The sequence below is a fragment of the Arachis duranensis genome, chromosome 9 (genome assembly GCF_000817695.3).
Source record: "Arachis duranensis cultivar V14167 chromosome 9, aradu.V14167.gnm2.J7QH, whole genome shotgun sequence".
Classification (NCBI taxonomy): domain Eukaryota; kingdom Viridiplantae; phylum Streptophyta; class Magnoliopsida; order Fabales; family Fabaceae; genus Arachis; species Arachis duranensis.
This window is the reverse complement of record NC_029780.3, coordinates 89801388-89808158: the sequence shown is the minus strand read 5'-3', so window position 1 is coordinate 89808158 and position 6771 is coordinate 89801388.

The following is a 6771-nucleotide window of genomic DNA, read 5'->3' as shown; positions in this document are numbered from 1 at the left end:
ATATAGTAATTTTATATAATTAAAATTATTAATTCTTGTTCAAAAAAAGTTGGGGCAAAGTCTATGCTTGCCCTTCGTTGGATTCGTCCTTTAATGTGATTGCATATAATATTTGAGTTCTAAGTACTAGCATTTACATTGAATATAATCATACATATATTTATTTTTATTATTTTACAATGATAATAAAACCTATTACAAAACTTCAGAGAAGAACAACCATAGAAAAGTATGTTGTCTTCACTCTTCAAGTTTTCTGTAACACCTTATCGCACAGAACTTTACGATTATATCGTAAAATCAAAGGTGGCGAAGCATTATGACACCTAAAAGGAAGATACATATATAATATTTGAAGAATAATAATATAACTAAGAGCCTGTGTGAAAAAAATTTTTAAACAATTAACAGCCGTTAATCACACTCGAATCATGTTAACGCAAGTGAACACCGTATACAGAAGCAAAACAGGTTTATATATATAGGTGCGTAAGTTCTGAAATAAGATATTTAATAATTACCAGTCTCGACCCGTAAAAAAAAGCTGACTAGAATATTACACCAGAATATTCCTGTTTCCAAATAAAAACTTCTAATAGGAATATACAAAAAAGATTTCAAAAGTGGAGAAAACTCTAAATAAATAAAAATGAACTTCAAAAGAGTCTCTTTCATTTCGCCAAACAGAATCCCGCACACTCAGCGATGTACGCCACGCCCTGTATTTGAAAAACAGAAAAAGCCACGATGGGTGAGAATTCGAAGGTTCCTAATAGGGTAATAGTTCCAAATAAAGACTATATAAAGAAACATGAACCTACTAGGCAATCCTAATTCTCCAATTTCACAGAAGTTCAAGTCTAGGGTTTTAACAAATCCCAACAGGGTTAATTTGCTAAAGTCTCAGCGTTATCAATTACCTCTAACCTCAATCATTTCCAATATAATCTCATCTTTACTCCCAATTACTCGGTTCAGTATTCAATTCGATAATTTCAATCACAAATAATAATCAATAAGGGGTTAATTGATAACTTTTACATACTTTGAACTACCAACGATCTCATTCATCCACATAGTCATAATCATCATTAATTCCAAGTCTCAAGTCTCAATTGTGAAATCATACATAAACAATAAGCAGTATAAAGCAAATACAGCTAAAGAGCAATTACAACAAATAGTATATTAACAGTTAACAGAAAGTCAATTAGGCAAACCAAAACAGTTATGCACACTCAAACAATAGCAAACAAACACACATGATACATACTTGTCCTATTGGCTGTGAGCTCACTTGTTGGTTAAACGGATAGACTCGACATATCCGGTAGCTAACCCAGACATGGTATCTCAGTTGCGCATCTTCAGAAGGAATATAAACGAAGGATAGTGTCTTTTTTCCTTCTCCTGGAAGAATTATAAAGGAGTGTGTCTTTCCACATACGAAGAGTGTACCTTTCTACCTTGCAACGAGAGAGAAATGTGCTATCAAGAATATAGTTCCCGCCACACTCTTAGGATATAGTTCCTGCTACACTCTTGAGATATGGTGCCTGGCACACTCTTGGGATATAGTGTCCACCATACTTTTCAATCATATTCACAATCAAAATCGAAATCGAAATCATAATTCTTTATATTTACATTTATCACAAGGATAATTATCCTCAAGCCGTGATCGGGATGAAACAACCATCCTCACCACAGTTAGAAATTAAACCGAAAAGAATCTTCAACCTTCTATACAATCTCATGATGCAATAAGAGAAAAAATTCTCAACCTTAAACTTGTCCTCTACTACAAGAGATAAAATCTTTCATCCTCAACTTGCCTATTGCAGCAAGGGAAGAAAATCCTTCATCCTCAACTTGTCTATTCGTGAGGAGGACAATGCTACCGTTCTCACCGTTGGCAAGACAAAACCAATATCCCCACATCCCACCGCAAAAATGGACAAGCGGCATGGAACCACCGTTCTTATCCGATGTAGGTGCCAAATCAATACGCAAGTGGGATAAAATCCACGACCTTGTCACTCATGCAGGACAAACCTCCGACCTTATCAATTCAATTTTTCAGACCACATTCAATCAAAATCATTGACTTAAATTAATTTAATAAAAATTGATTCAATTCTCTTTATCAATTTATCAATTTTATTATCTCATGAGCGGGACGGCACCACCGTCCTCACTTTGGGTGGGACGAATCACCATCCCTACAATATTTTTATCTGGTTACCCAAGTGTTAATCAAGAAATTAATTCAATTCAATTTATTAGATATACCCATAGTCTTTTTAAAATTTAAAAATTGATTATCAGATATCATACAAAAATTACAGAGAGTTACAAACTTGTCAAAAAAGCTAAACAGGTCGTGTATACATACACACTTTTGTGCGCACGTAAGGACATTTATTTACAAGTATGCGGGGCAATTGCCCATTAAATTTTTATAAACAAATAATAAGTACACATAAGTATCAAATACCCTCTTTAAAGTAATAGGTTTGCCCCATATTTAATTTTTTTAAAATATATATGTGAAAATCTAGGTTATTAATTAATAACACAATGATAAAAATTATTGAATTATATAAATTTAATCTATTTATATTAAAAAATAAATATGCTTGATTAAATAGTAATAATAATTTAATTAATTAATTATACAAAATCAAATTTAGTTTATCAAATAAAAATGAGATTGTTAGTATTTAATAGTTTTATAATTAATTTGAGATAATATATATTATATATCATTTATTTATTTTTACTATTTATTTAATTTAGTTTTGGTATTATGTATAATAATTATTTTCATTAAAAAAATTTTACTATGAATATTATAAAGTGTCAACTATGCAATTAAATGACAAAAAATATTTAAATAATTACTTAATAAAAAAAGACATTATTTATATTTATATATAAAAAATGTGATTGTTTGAGTTAAATTTTTATTTTTTCGTAATTATTTTTGTATTTCTTTCTTTAATTTTATGTTTTTTTTTATAAATTCTTTAATTATTGAGCTATAATATTAATTTTTGTATTATACAAAAAATCATCAATAAAATGTGAGTTGATGGATATAGAGAGTATTTAACAAAAAATACTTTTAAATTAATATATTTTTTATGTGTTAATTAAATTCTTTAAAGTTTGACTAATATATTTTGAATTTTCAATATCTAAATATATTTATATTCAATTTTTACTATTTTTATATATTTTTGTTCCCGTTACTAAAATATTTTGGATCCGTCACTGTGTGCACGCACAAATCAGCAAGCTTCTTAGAGTGGTGCATATGCACCACCTTGTACGTGTGCACAAGTGAATTTTTCTTCTTGTGCGAACGCACAGTCTTGTGCACATGCATATATCAAAAAGTTTTCTAGTGTGCTGTAGAATTTGTAATTTTAAGTTTTCGACATCGATTTTTAAACGTTCATAACTTTTTTCTACAAAATTCATTTTTCTTTTTTTTTTTTGACGATTTTAAAGCTCTCATCACTATTTTTAATTTAAAATAAGTTTCACTCAATTCCAAACTGTGAACGACAAGTTATGGCCATCGAAGTTGGCCAAAATTTTACTTTTACCCAAAATTCTACATAATTTAAAACCTAGTTTTCTCAAATTCTTCCCTTTGAAATCAACACCACAACCTCCTTTCATCTTAACCTCTATATCAATCAAATATTTCCTATCATTTGAATTTTTTCAACTTACCGAAACACTCAATTCTTTACCAAACATAATTTTCATTACCAAAAATCATATCATTTCTCATATGCATCAAATCAACAATTTTCCATCAATACCTCAACCTTACCTCATTCTTAATCCCCTATTCATACAATTACGGCCTCCGGTGCAAAATACATGATAAGCGGATATTTTATACACTTTTGGCATCATTTTCATATAGTTTTTGTTATGTTTTGATTAAGTTTTATTATGTTTTCATAGGTTTTAGTGAAAAATTCACATTTTTGGATTCTACTGAGTTTGTATGGTTTCATGTGATTTCAGGTAAATTCTGGCTGGAATTGAGGAGCTTTGGAAAAAGTCTGATTCAGAGACAGAGAAAGGACTGCAAATACTGTTAGGATCTGACCTCCTTGCACTTGAAGGAGCATTTCTAGAGCTATAGAGGTCCATATGGGGCGCTCTCAATGGCTATGGAAAATTAACATCTAGGAATTTCCAGAAATGTATAATTTTCTATACTTTGCTCTGGAAATGAAGGTCTAAAACTGGCGTTCAACACCAGTATTCCACCCTCTTCCTGGCGTTGGACACCCAAAAGGGAGCTACTAGCGTCCAACGCCCAAAGAGGAGTCCCAAGCTGGCGTTCAACGCCCCTAAGCAGTCCTAGCACGTGGAGACACTCAAAGCTCAGCCCAAACACTTAACAAGTGGGTCCAGAAAGTGGAATTTTGCACTACAAGACTAATTTATTGTATTTTTGTAATTCTTAGTTATTAGATTAGTATATATAGAACAAAGATCACCCTTGTTCAGTACACCTTATGCCATATTTTTGAATTACATTATTTCATTGCACAGTATGAGTCATTAACCTCCTAGGTTAAGGCTAGGAGCTCTGCTGATTATAATGGATTAATAATATCATTATTCTATTTCAATCTATGCTTGATTCCATTCTAAGATGTATCTTCGTTCTTCATCCTAACGAATTGGAGTGTAACTTGACCGCCATCCCTATTCTACATGGGTTCTTGCGAGTCCTTGATGGGATAGTATTGAACCACAAGCTTGATTATACATCTCTTAGACTGCTAATCCACGACTTCGTTGGAGACTTCTCGAGACATCACTTCAACCGAGGTATGGGGTGATTAGAGGCTAGAATCAAGAGGCAGGATTTTCTGATCCAGAAGATCCAACCATATGTGTGGCATTTTGAGAAGGATCACCAAGGGAATGGACTGCAGGAGTGATAAAGAGAGAATTGCACCGGTTTGGATTTTTCCACTTAAAATAATAACTTCCGTTGCAAGTATAGACTAAATCGGCAAACAACTCTCAATCAATCAAAGTTTAAATTTTTAAAAAAAATATAAACTGAGAGTAATAAAACCTCGAGTCGTCTTCCCTCGGGATGCAATTGAAATGTCACACTTTCGGTTGTGAGGAAAAGGGGTTTTGTAATCAAAGAACGAAAGATTAAAGGAACTAAGAAATCAAATAACTAAGAAATGATCAAAATTGATATTAATGCAAGCAAAAAGAAAACAAGGTCAAAACTAGTGAAAATGCTATAAATTCTATAAATGTCTTGACTTGGAAATGAGAATCCAAGGAATCTTATCATCGCCATAACCACAACTATGATAATTATGATGAGCCAATCTCACTTCATCTACCCCTAATATCGAGGAGTAAGTCAAGCAAGCATAATTGACCTTAATTCATAAGTCCTAGCTAACTTACCAAATTAATTAGTAAAAAGCTAGCATCAACGGAAACAAGAGTCAACTAACTACCCAAGAATTACTACTAAATGTTGGACATTATGACTCTAGCATCCTAGGAACTCATATCCCAAGCCAAGGTGTGAAAATCTACTCAAAATTCATAATTGGTATTTTCACAAACACCTTGTGGGCATAATACCAAAACATGTAAAATTGCAAAGAAAAAAGGAAAACTATAACCAAAATCTTCACAATATCAACAATAAACAAGCAATCAAGCGACTATAAACCATAAAACACTAAATTCATCAATCAAAACTTCAAGAACTCAAAATTGCAAATATTAATAAAGATGATGTAATTAAAGAGAAATTGAGAGTACTTACAATAAAGATGAGTAAAAATTCAAAACCAAAACTTGCTATAAAATGCTACAATAGAAATTTAGTAAACTCAAAGAGAGAATTTTCTATCTACACTACTCCTACTCTTATGGAAGCTTCCTACTACTAATGAAAACTAACTAAACCCTAATGTAAGCTTATGTCTTGATATGTCTTCATTCCCCCTTTGATATAGCACATCCAAAAGGCTTCAGCACTCCAAAAATTGGGCCAAGAGATCCCCAAAATCGCGAGCCACGTGCTTCATTAATGAAGTCATGCGCTGGTACCTGTGCGTACGCGCAGATGTGTGCGTACGCACACTTCGTTGAATTTTCACTTGTGTGTGCGCACAGAGGGTTGTGCGTATGCACGCATGCTGATTTCCTTCTTGTGCGTGCGCATGAGATGTTGGCATATGCACACAGGCTGTGTGCTTCTCCTTTGTTTTCTTCATGTGTTCTCTCTTTGTACATGCTTCCTTCCACTTTTGCCTTGCCAATATTGCCTCTAGGACCTAAAATCACTCAACAAACATGTCATGGCATCGAATGGCATAAAAGTAGGATTAAAAGCACTAATTTAAGCAAAAAACATATATTTTCACATTTAGGATCAATTTAGGGATCAAACACAAAAGTATGCTATTTTAGTGATTAAGTATGAGTTTATGTGATGAAATCAACTTAAATCAAACCAAAATTCATTATCAAATATGGACTCATCAATTCTCCCACACTTAAACAATAACATGTCCTCATGCTAAACCAAACAAGGAGAAAGATCAAAAGGTAAAAAACTTATTGAATGCAACTATTTATAAGCATGCAAATATACTATATATATATATATAGTATCCTATAGAATTGGTGAAAACAAACAAATAAATTTTCAAGCAAGAGTATAGACATATAGGGCTAAGCAAAGGAGTA